This window comes from Nyctereutes procyonoides, unplaced genomic scaffold, assembly GCF_905146905.1.
Source record: "Nyctereutes procyonoides isolate TBG_1078 unplaced genomic scaffold, NYPRO_anot_genome, whole genome shotgun sequence".
Taxonomy (NCBI): Eukaryota; Metazoa; Chordata; class Mammalia; order Carnivora; family Canidae; genus Nyctereutes; species Nyctereutes procyonoides.
The window spans coordinates 26,538,379-26,550,670 of NW_026575133.1; the positions used below are offsets into that span (position 1 = coordinate 26,538,379).

Genomic DNA, 12,292 nt, shown 5'->3' on the forward strand with positions numbered 1-12,292 from the left:
TCAGGAAAGTCACACTTGCCCAGATAAAACATCAACTCAACAGTCGGCCAGTGGGTCCTGCACTCAGTCTTCAGGGCCCCCTGCAAGAAGCAGGGGCGGAGAAGGGCGTACTGCTTAAGAGCACTGTAAAGGTACACCTCCAGGCTGCTCCGAGGCGTCCTCTGCTGCCAGCTCCCAGGGTGTACAAGACTCTCTCCTCTCCAGTCTCCTGCAGGGGAAGAGAGCGGCAGGCCGGCCCTAACCGAGCTTCCAGCATGGCTCAGGCGTCTGCCCCGGAACCCGCTTAAAGGACACCCAGCCCATCAGACTTCCACAGAGCCAGGGGAGAGCGAAGTAACCAACAGGGGGAACCGAGAAAGATGAAAGATGTGGAGAGAAAGAGCCTAAGAAATAACAACAGGGCTTCCCATAAAATGTCAATGAAGCAGAGCCGCTACGATGACAAGAAGGCGTCTTCAAGCTCTTCCTAAAGGAACTTCATGAACTTCCAACACGCTACTACGTGCGCGACATACCCTAAATTGAAAACAGAAGGGAGAAACTGCCTACAAACATTATCAATCACAATTGCGGAACGCTCTACTTGTCCTGCCAGCCTTCGGAATTCAAGTCCACTTCTGCAACAACCAGTACTGCCAGCTTTTATTTAAAAGTCGTCTTCAATGTTAAAATAATTGCACATCAATATCACCTCTCGGGGGGGGGGGGGGGGCGGAATAGCGAGTCCCTGGCCAAAATGATTTGAACTGGTCTTAAAACGTCTGGTTCTCTGGAGGGGCATGGGGGTGGGGGGTGGGGGGTGGGGTGGGAACAGACCTGTCCCAAGCCTCTCCCCTTCCTTTTCTAGATCCTAGGAGCTAGAGCAGCATGCTCCTCTCCATCCTTTTGCAGGATGGCTGGCATCATCCAGATCCTAGCCAAGTGCAGCCACGGAGTCAAGGGCCACCAGCCAGTCCTGAGCTCAAAAAAAAAAAAAAAAAAAAAAAAAAAAAGTCAAACCTTCTCAGAGTAACACAGGCCTATCAATGGGGACAAATAGCTGTTTTCTGTTTATCTGGCTGTCCACAGCCTGGGGGTGGGGGGTGGGGGGTGGGAACGACAACACCCAAACCCCAGAGATCCGCAACTCAGTATCAAAACCGTAACTGAGACCCGTTACTGCTAAGTGGGTAAATTAAAATGAAACTAAAAGTCTGGCCAGATCGGCAACAGCGAGTCTCACCGGGTCTACTAACTCCATTCCTTCCCCCAAGTCCTCCCACCAGGGTGTCATCCTTCCGCCGAGCCCAGGACCCGGAGCAAGGAGGGTCCCCTTCCAGCCTGCGGGAAGCGCTGGGGACACACACGCTAGTGTCACGCTAGTGTGTCATTTGGAAGCGGGCGAATGCGGGGCTGAGCAGCCCAAGACGCTCGCCGGCCTCCCGGGCCAATGAACAAAGCCATCCCGCCTCCTGCCGCAGTCCAAGGAAAACAGCCCCTTCCTTGTCTCCGCCATCCAACAATCCAACAAACATTTGTTCCCGTTGAACAACCGTCGGCCCGGCTCCATCTGCGCCCGCTGCGGCAAGGCGAGCGCGGCGGCGGCCGTGGCGGCGGCGGGCGGCGGCGGCGGCGGCGGCAGCGGCGGCGGCCGGGCCCTGCCCCGGGGTCGGGGGCCCGGGGTGCAGCGCCCCGGAGGGGCCGCCCGCCCGCCCGCCCGCCCGCCGCCGCCGCCGCCGCCGGGTCCGCGGGCTGCAGCGCACGGGAGGCTCGGAGTGTGGCCTACAGGAGGCGGAATCCCATTCATCAGACGCTGCAAAGCGCCCTTCTTTGTTCGCCATCCGACCAAGTACAGTACGTGCTAACGAGCCCGGCGGCCGGACGCCGGCAGCCCGGCCCCAGGGGGCTCCCGGGGCGACGGGCCCCAGCAGCAGAGCGCGCCCCGCCGCCGCCCCGCCGCCGCCCCGCCGCCGCCCCGGCCCGCGCCGCCAGCACCGTCCCCCGGGTCTGCGGGCGCGGGCGCCGGGACGCCGGGACGCCCCGGGGAGCAGCTCGGGGGTCCTGCCCGCGCCTCGCCCCGCGCGCCCCTGCCCCGCCAACAGACACTCCCAGCGGGAAACGGGCTCCCACCGGCTTGCAAGTCCGGGGCTGGCAGGAAGGGGAGTCGAGCGGCGCCCGTGCAGCACGGCCCTCCTCGCCATGTGCGAAGCCGCGCCGGCGCCCCCCCGCTCCCGCCGGCCCCCCCCGCTCCCGCACCCCCCCACCGCGCCGCGGCCGCCCCCCTCCCCCGCCCCGCCCCGGCCCGTCCAGGAGCCGCGGGGCCCGCCGCCGCGCGCCCGCATCCCGGGGGGTGGCGGACGCAAACTTCCGCGAACAAAAGAGTCGTCTGCAAACGGTGCGGGAACTTCGGGGCGCCGGGGTGCCGGGTCCCGGCGCGGGGGAGCGCAGAGCCCGCGGAGGCAGGACTGCGCCCCCGCCGCGCCCCCGCCGCGCCCCCGCCGCGCCCCCGGCTGCGCTGACAAGTCTCGCGCCCGCCCCGGGCCGACGCTCAGCGCCCCGAGAAGCCGCCCGACCCGACGCGAAACGAGGCAGGGGGGGGGGGGAAGAAAAAAAAAAAAAAAAGAAAGAAAAAAAGAAAAAAAAAAAGGGAAGGCAGCAACACTTCAAGGAACGAAATGAGCATCCTGGCACGCGGGGCCAGCGCGGCCGCCGGGTCGCTTACTGTGCGCGGCGGGGTCCCGAGGGGTCCGCGCCGCCGCCGCCGCCGCCGCCGCCGCCGCCGCCGCCGCCGCCGCCGCCGCCACGGCCGCCGCCACGGCCGCCGCGCACGCTCTCCCGCCCGCGCCGAGCGCTTTGTACCGAGCGGCTCCCCGGGAGGAGGAAATCGACTTGTCACTTCCTGAACTGTTCGCAACTCGTCCCTTCCACCGGCCCCGGCCAGGCCGCCCGCGCCCGCCGCGCCCGCCGCGCCCGCCCGCCGCGCCCGCCGCGCCCGCCGCCGCCGTGGGGCCGGCCGCCCGCAAGGCGTGTGTCCGGGTCGGGCGCTCCGCGGGCGGCGTGGCGGGGCCCGGGCGGCCGCGGGGCTGGCGGCGGCGGCGGCGGCGTGCAGGGGCCGGCGTGCAGGGGCCGGCGTGCAGGGGCCGGGCGGCGGCGGTGGAGGCGGCGGCGGCGGCGGCGGCGGCGGCGGGCGCGGGTGCAGTGCGCGCAGCCGCCGGTGGGCGGGGAGTGGGGGGGTCGCGGCGCGCCGCCGGCGGGGCTGGAGGCCGCCCTGCGAGCCGAGCCGAGCCGCGCCGCCCGCCGCCCGCCGCCCGCCGCCCGCCGCCCGCCGCCCGCCGAGCCCGCGCCTGCGAGGCCCCGGGACGCGGGAAGGGCACGCGGGAAGGGGCCCCGGGCCGGCCGGGCCGGCCGGGCCGCGCCGCGCCGCGCCGCACCGCCCGGGCCCGGAGCCAGGGGTCCCGCGGCCGCCGCCGCCGCCGCCGCCGCCGCCGCCCCCCGCAGGAACTGGGGCACAAAACCCCGGGCCGCGTGGACTTCGGACGCCCAGCTTCCGGGTTGTGGGGTTTTGAGGTTTCTCGGCGGCGTGCCGGGCGGCAGCGAGGGGGGCTGTGCGAGCCTTGTCACGCTTTGGGAAAATAAAGCGCTAGTTTCCCAACTAGAGGCGCTGATCGAAATAAAGGAATGTGTACTTCAGAAGCCACATGCAAAATATATGCGACTGGTGAAGGAAGGATTTGTGGTTGCTAAGCAGACGCAGAGCATGTTTCGTTCTGTAACTTAGGATGTTGACTTAAGTTCAGGAATGTAGCCCTGATAGAGTAAGCAGAGTGTTTTCATTGTACTGCTCACCTGGGGGAGGGGGATTGTTTCCCTTGTGAAGTGAAGCCCTAGATTTCCCATCACTCCGTCCTACCAGTGTATGTTATTTTATTGACCTTGTATCCAAAGAGATTTTTAAAGAGAAGGTTTTTTTTTTTCTTTTTTCTTTTTTTTTTAAAGAACTCCCCTATGCCTGTTTTGTGTTCTCCTTTGCCAAAAAAACAAAACACCTCATTACTTTACATGGATTGTGTCTGCGCCATTTGAATGGGTCTATTCATAAATCAGGAAACTTTTTCTGTTGCTTCTAGGAACATTTAATTGGTTTTAATCCAATGTTTCAATCCCAGTATCAAACATAAATGGACATTAACTTCTTGAGCTTGTATGCACTTGGGAAACTATTATATTTCATGGCTGTTGCTGAAATATTTCAGTTTCTCATCACACTGGACCCATTCTTTTTCAGAAAACCATGAGCTAGCTAACATCTCCTTTCACACCAGCTACGGCTCACTCTAGTGATTTCTTCTGCAAGATTACGATGAACAACAATCAGGAGAAGGATGGGTGTCTGTTCATTCAAGTAGATGATGTGGGATGTAACCAATTTGTCCTACAAAAACCAAAATGAGCTAATAGGCAGAATGCTAAGACACTGGTATCCTTTTCCATAAACATTGCTTTAAAAGAATTTACCAAGGGCCAATTCTGAAAGGAACGAGAACCAAGCAAGGCTCCCTAAGTTAAACAAAGAAAGGCACAAGGGATAATTTGAGAATGCTCCTCCTACACCTTCCCTAATGCCATCTTACCACAGTGTCAGTCACCTCAGCCTCTGAGAGCTTTAAGAATAAAGTTTAATTTACTTTTTATTAGGAAGCCTAGAGTGACTCCTGCTGGCAAACATTCAGCTTATTCCTACAATTACTAGTTCATCGGGTCAAGGGAGAAAACCAAATTGGGGGCGGGGGGGGGGGGGGGGGGCACATCCAGAGCCTGGAGACAATTATCGCAATCATGATTCTTCTTGTTGCTTTCAGGATGATTTTAGTCTCACAAAATTCCAAGGATTGTGGTTATGGCAAGCTCTTTGCTGCAACGCCTCCTTTCCAACCTAAAGCAGCCTGTTTTTCTGGTTCTGAGGCTTTCTTGCAAGTGCACAGAACTAAAATACCTGCTTAAGGAGCTGTGCTACTAACCAATGAATGGCTATTTCTCATGGACTCGATTTGAATCTCCAAAAGCTAAAAGATATATACATTAAACCCTGTGTCAATTAACCTTCCATACTAAGTGGTTCTTCCCACACTATGCAGTAAGCCCTGTATATCCTAAACACCCCCACTTTTGGGGGCTATACTACATAGTCATTATTTTTAAAAAGTCCTACCTGAAAGGTGGTATATGAGAGCTTTGCTCAAGTCAGAAGAGTAAATACAAGCTCAGTCGCATTCTGGATGTAAAGCAATGTAAGCTGCGATCAGGGGGTGGGGGGCTAAGCTGTCTACCTTTGTTCAATCCTTAAAGGTCAAAACCAAATTAAAACCAGATTTAGAGTACAACCAGGCAACTAAAGACAAATTCATAAGCCAATTTAGGAATAAATACATAAATAATCCAAAAATGATCACCTGTAACTTTTCCATTATCACTGACCAACAACACTAACTTGGGTAAACACAAATACCTGGGAAATATAAAATGTAGGGGTTACATACAGTCTCACTCTGAGACCAATATATGAAACCAGGGATAAAGCACTGTAATACTGGCTCTCCTGGCCCGGCGCAAAGCAGAAACACCAAATGGAGGAATGCCTGTGCGTATGGCACGAATCCCATCCACTCAAAACTGCCTAGGAGAATTTAAACTGAGTATCGCTCTATTCTAAAGAGTTCCCCTATTCCAAGCGTAAAGCTCTTAAGCAATAGGAGACAATAAGGGTGTATTTTATTAAGAAAGGGTGTAACCAACTATAACTTGTATCAACAAGCTAATCAAGTATTCACCTAAGCACATTTATGCAGAGGAGGGTAAAGGTTGGGTTTTGATATGTAGTAATGAGTGTCCTAGGTAGTTAGTGGGTGTTTTATTTTTGTGCCTTTAGAATCAAATTAATGTGATATTCAAGCAACAAGGAACTAAGCTTTGAAGTCTAAGCAAGTACAGTCAATGTTGTTCAGTTTTACCCATCAAATCTGTGTGTGCCTATGGCTGTAAAAAGAGCTCCCCACTAAAAAAATGATAAACTAGTTTATCTTTGAGAATAATAGAATATTCTTTTTAGAATAAAGTGAGTGAAACAAACATCAAACTTGTTATACATCACACCCAACAGCACAGTATGCAGATGTGTGTATTAAACCCCTTTATTCAGCTTCCAAAAGCCACTGCCTCTTTGTCACAACTGTTGTATTAAAAGCCAGTCATTCACATTTCACACTGTCCTTTCTAAATCTGAAAAGATCTTTTACAAAGCAGAACCTTTTAAAATTGCTTAAAACAGATGAAGGGAAGACAGACATCACCAAGTCCACCTGAAGCATTTTCAAAGAAACTGGCTACTGAAAGAAAACAAGTTAGCAAAATACATTTCTCTGGACAACATGTAAAGTTTTGGTTACAGATGAAAACCAAAAATCTGAATCTACCATCTCTTATGTAGATCTTATTCAGAAAAATGAGTTCTGTAATTGTCCCCACATATATGAGCCATCTACAACTAACGACCCTACCTACATAACCATGTTATGACCCACTAATCCTTCTGTTCTTTCCTTTCTGTCCTTTTCATACTGTGTTCTGAAACCTTTCCACTGATGAAAATGAACTATAGCCCTGGCTGGAATCTCTCTCATATAGGTAGACAGAGAGAGAGAGAGACACATCTAAACACACACCTTTTTAAAAGAGGTACTTTGGTTCCTGAAGACAAAGTTACTTTCTGATTCAAGAACGACATAAAACAAATTTATTTTCATTGAAAAATAACCATGCAGTGAATTTAATGATACCAATCTAACTCCTCTGATATAAAACGAGAGTTGAAAACAGCTCGAAGCGGAATGCCTATTGAAATCCGTGCACGTGACTCTGCACAGCTTTGTAACCGAACGTCTAGCACCATTGAGGTACGAAGCATGCCAGCTGGGACGGCATTGTGCACCACAAAGTGTGGGTTGTAAGCCTAAGTCCTGAGCACAAACCCTGGTTTCCAAGTTGGCAGGTGCTGAAAACACAGCAAATGTCACGCTTGCAACTCATGGATGGAAGAGCTCTGGGTAATGAAAGCTAAAAAGAACAGAGCAACAGTTAAAACTTATTTCAATTTGACATACATTTTTTTTTTCTTTTTTTGGCAAGGTAATAGTAGCTATTGGTGTTATGTGCTACCAGAAAACACAAGCATGAAAAAATATATTGGAAAGTTTATGCATGATAAGTAAGCAAAAGTAAGTATAATGAAGGCTTTTCACTATCTATATTCAAAGTTACTGGCATATGCAAAACCTATCAAACCTATTTTACTATTTTAATAGTAACACTGAAAAGCGTAATTTCATTCTTGACCTTTCCCTGATCTGTTTATGATCTGAGCTGAAGTACTCTAATATCAATCACTATTAACATGGTTGGTCACCCATAACCTACGTTGGCCTCAGTCACTCCACCGAATACATAGTTAAATACAAGTTACAGTATTTTCATACTGTTACACACTAAGTTTTACCTAGAATATATTTCAACAGCACACCCAGACTAAATGTTTATGCTATCACCTTCAAATGAAAACCATTTCCATTTTTTCTTATATATCCTTTATTAGAATTTAGATGTTGTATTTACAATATAAGCCCAAAATTTAACTTAATTTTTCTCTCCTGTCAACTATCCACCATATAAGTCACTGCCTCAAGAAAAGTCTATTTTTAACTCATGCCTAGTGATATGCTCAAAGCTACTGCCATCCTGCCTATCCCCATAAAAATGAAACAGAGTGAATTTCATTTTCATTAGGGAAAAAAGAAACTGTGAAAATACATACAGTTTTTGATTTCACAGAGCCTGAATACCCAATCTAAAGACTGAATCCTTTGGATTTAAAATATCAAGAAGAAAAAAATCAGTCTCCGGCTCCAAAGAGTAAATCATCCCTGGGAGCAGTATGAAAAGAACATGTGCCTTCCAGAGTATATTAGCCTGTGAATTTCTTAACTTCCCTCAGCAGTTTGTCAACCTTCCATTTTAATCAAAAGCAAAGATGTTTTGTTTTATCGTATCCCTGAGGAACTAGCCTTGCCTATTTTGTATGCACATACCCTGCACCTGACCTGAAAGGGAGAAGAACTGATATGAGAAGTTTGCTTGCTATTTTAAATACCACTTTACTCTTAACTTTCACAAAGAAACAAACAAACAAAAAATTCTTGATCAAAACCAGGTCACTTACCCATTGTAGTACTGTTAAAGTACTTAACTTTAGTGAAGCTTTTATTACGTCTATCCTACAGACATATATTATCACACTGACCTCATCTCTATAGAACCTTTTAAAAATATTTCAAAGATTTAAGCTCAAGAAAGTGACACTGCTCTGGCCAGCATTTCTCTAGTCACACTAAGCAGCCCAGGCATTGAAATATTCACCTACCCACCAATAAAAAGGTTAAATAAACAATTCTGAAAACCAAATGTTTTCTAGATGAGGACAACCAATTCACTGTACATTATAAACGATACTGTCAGTTCCAGTATAAACTAAGGTCAAATCAGATAAACTAAAGTATTACCCAACACCAAACTTTGAAATGTCACTGTGAAAGGCACCGTTAACTCAACTTAAAACAAGGAAAATAAATATGACTCACTGATCAAAGAAATCAAATCTATATGATGCAAGGTGGAAGGAAATCAATGATAAAAACTTGGCCCACTGCTTCCTAGATACCCAGAAAGACCCAACTCCAACTCAGTTTTCATTAGTTGAGGGACCTGTTCTTAGTTACCTTGTTTCATGTCACTGGAAATACTGCCTTAGCATGCAGACCTGTTGAGGGAAGGTGCACCGCATCCTTAGCCGGTTCCAGTGCATCCACAGGAACATTTTTCCCACTAGACCTACTTTGATTACTAAATAATTACCACGTAAACAGATAATGATCTTAAACCTGAGTATTCTTAAGGAGTCCACTGAAACACATCGTAAAGAACATTCAGTGAAAATCTGGCATCCTATCCGGTCCTGTTTTCTTAGCTAAATTTAAAAAGGTGCTTCAGCACCAGCCTATCTAGAGACTCAAGAAGGAGCTATACTCTTACTCACTTGTCTACCACTCCTCCTCTCTTCCCTCATCTAAACACTCTTGGAATACAGTTGAACTGAATACATTAATTCAATGGTACTGAGGGGTAAAATCTCAAGTCCATACATCAGCTGCAACAGGAAGAAGAGTCCTTGGAGAAAAGTCTAGTTATTCGTGTGTGCTAGGAATTATGCTAAGCTGCTTCACACTGATTCTTCTCATTTAATATTCCTGATCCGGTGATACAGCAGGTCTCCGTGACTGCTTCTCTCTCCATTACACCCAACTGCTTTGAAGAAAAGTTCTGAAGGGAAACCACGACTAAGTAGACAAGAGCCCATAGTTACAAGGCTTGAGAAGGGCAGACCACATACCACCTGCTCAAGCATGGGACTCTGTGTAGCATGAGAGAGTAGAATTCTCAGAACCCTGGGACTTTACTCTTCTAAATGAGGTCATCTATGAGTAGGACTCCTTTGTGTTTCCTTAGGCCCAATCTTGATCTCTATCCTTCTATATGTAAAATTGAAGGAGACCAAACAATCAGATGTAAATTTCTGAGTTTCCTGAATAAAACATAGCTGTGGTCAAACAAACACAAACTGGATTATCAAAAATACATATCAAAGACAATCAACACCCAGATCTAAAGTTTACCTATGGATGTACAAAGATGTCTTAGATGGAAAAATACATGATTTTTTCGCTCCAAATGTCTTATATGTACATCTATTTCTCATACACATAGATACCTTGCTTTAAGAACTGTAAAGAGAGGGGATCCCTGGGTGGCTCTGCGGTTTAGCGCCTGCCTTCCGCCCAGGGCGTGATCCTGGAGTCCCGGGATCGAGTCCCACATCGGGCTCCCTGCATGGAGCATGCTTCTCCTTCTGCCTGTGTCTCTGTATCTCTCATGAATAAATAAATAAAATATTTTTTAAAAAGGGGTGGGGGGGAGCAGCCCAGGGTGGCTTACCGGTTTAGCCCCGCCTTTAGCCCAGGGTGTGGTCCTGGAGACCCAGGACCGAGTCTCACGTCAGGTTCCCTGCATGGAAAGGAGCCTGCTTCTCTCCCTCTGCCCATGTCTGTGCCTCTCTCTCTCTCTCTCTCTCTCTCTCTCTCTCTCTGTCTCTCGTGAATAAATAAGTAAAATCTTTAAAAAAGAAAAAGAACTCTAAAGAGACCTAACAACCAATATTTAGCTAATTGGAGCATTTAAACTTCCTGTATATAGTGAAAATCTATTAAGCCCTTCTCTACATCTTAGATCAATTTCAGCAGATATTATGGACTGAATGTTTGTGTGCCCCCCCCCCAAATTCACATGTTGAAGGCCTAACCCCCAATGTGATAATATCTGGAAGTAGAGCCTCTGAGAGGTAATCAGGGTTAGATGAAGTCGTGTAGATGGGGCTCTCCTGATGGACTCAGCACCCTTCTAAGAAGAGACACATGAGAGCCTGTTCCCACACTCTCTCTCCCTTGTAAGCATGCACAGGGAGGCCAGGTGAGCAGCCACCTACAAGCCAAGAGCAGAGGCCTCAGAATGAAGCCTGCCTTTCTCGTACCTTGACCTTGGACTTTCCAGGCAGACAGTGAAAAGTAAATTTCTGCTGTTTAAACCACCGGGTCAACAGCAACCCAAACTGACTAGTAGAGGGGTAGAGGAGAACTTTAAATATCACCTACTGAACACCCTCATTTTACAGAAAGGAAAACTGAAGCCCAAAGAAGGAAAGCACCCTGCCTATATTACCATCTTTTTTTCCTCCCAAATTTAGTATTTAAAAAAATAATCATTTCTCTTTAATATTTACTCTATTACTTAACAGCTTTTAAACTCTGTGTTACTATAAAATCAAAGGAACGAAAATAAATTTCAAGTTCAGAAAATAATCTGATACCGCCCATCCCAAATTAAATCCTTAATCAAATGGACTCAGTAACAAAATAATTCCTCTTACTTGTAGCTCTCTAACATCTTTACCATACAGAGATTCCAAGAGGAAACCTCAGAACATCTAAAGCAAGAAACCTCTGGAAAAGATGGACTTATTTCATAGTGAAGTCCAGAATGTAGATTTCCCCTCATAGTTTAATCTGGTTAATTACTTTTTAATTAAATAATAACCATGACAGTTGGCACTTTCAACTACAAAGCCATATGGAACTCAGTCCTATCTCTTGAACAAACTATGTTATCCATTCTTTGACCCAACTGGTTCTTTTCAAGAAATCAGAGCTTTCCTTCTAGACCTGTGAGGATTTCCACGAGGAATAAACAGCTCTGACTTGTGTACCTTGCCTTTGATTGCTTCTCAAAAATCAACAAATATTATTCTCATTCTAAACAACAGCATAAAAGCAGTTTCACTGAATCACAAATGGGCCTCAAAGGTCACATTTAAATAAGACAACATGCAGTTTTTCATTCACGATTTCAGACCTGTCTTCTAAAACTTGTACACAGCTCTTTAATTCAGCCCAGTATGTTCTATTAGATGCCATATTATGATTTTCCCCATTCAGACTCCAACTAGACTTCTTGTTGAGGACATGGAAGGAAAACTTAATTATTGCTGGTTCAGTGCATCTAAATTTATTTCATTACCAGAATCAACAGAGTAGGGACTAGATGCTGTCACAGAAAGGCAGACGGATATGGAATGTAAACTGCTCCTTCCTGTACTCTTTCCCCGCCCACCCCACCCCTCAAAGTTCCATGGTTGGAAAGCATCCTAACTTTTTTTTTTTTTTTTAAGCCAGGATGTACTAAAATTAGATGGGAACAAAGGACTGACATTTTCATACTAGAGGAGGGGTGACGAGAAAACGTGCACTGGCAGCACCCACTCTCTTCTACATTTAGCTCCCTCCCCCTGCGTATGCCCATCTTTGACAAGCAGTGTGGAGGGCCATAGCAGGAGAGTGGCGACCATCCCAACTGCACTTCTATTCTGCTATAGTCACGGAGAATAATAAACTGCTTCATCTCTGAGTATGTTAATGAAAGATGAGAAATACAGTTAATGGTCCCTTTGTCCAAATGGGGAGTATTTTCATACTTCTTCCTAAGCTTCTCATATAATATCCAGGATATGCTAATTGCTCGTTCATGTCTACATTTTTTGGAATTTGGGGAAACAAATGTGTTAGATTTGCTTTTCTTAAAAAGCTTCTGGACAGCATGC

General features: G+C 48.0%; 2 protein-coding genes across 3 annotated transcripts in view; both read right to left on the minus strand.

Annotated features, from left to right (window-relative positions):
• Positions 1–12,292, minus strand: part of FAM53B (family with sequence similarity 53 member B) — a 144,698-nt gene that overhangs the window by 103,189 nt on the left and 29,217 nt on the right. The window contains exon 1 of one of the 2 annotated variants that reach the window (XM_055346362.1): positions 2,702–2,786. The exons of the other annotated variant lie outside the window; for it this stretch is intronic. The gene's annotated coding sequence lies outside the window, so the exon portion shown is untranslated. Of the gene's footprint in view, positions 1–2,701; positions 2,787–12,292 lie in introns of those variants that run through there. 2 annotated transcript variants of the gene reach the window in all.
• The window catches only part of EEF1AKMT2 (EEF1A lysine methyltransferase 2), a 35,403-nt gene continuing 29,857 nt past the window's right edge, over positions 6,747–12,292 (minus strand). Inside the window, exon 7 of the transcript XR_008667113.1 lies at positions 6,747–7,089. The gene's annotated coding sequence lies outside the window, so the exon portion shown is untranslated. The remainder of the gene's footprint in view (positions 7,090–12,292) is intronic.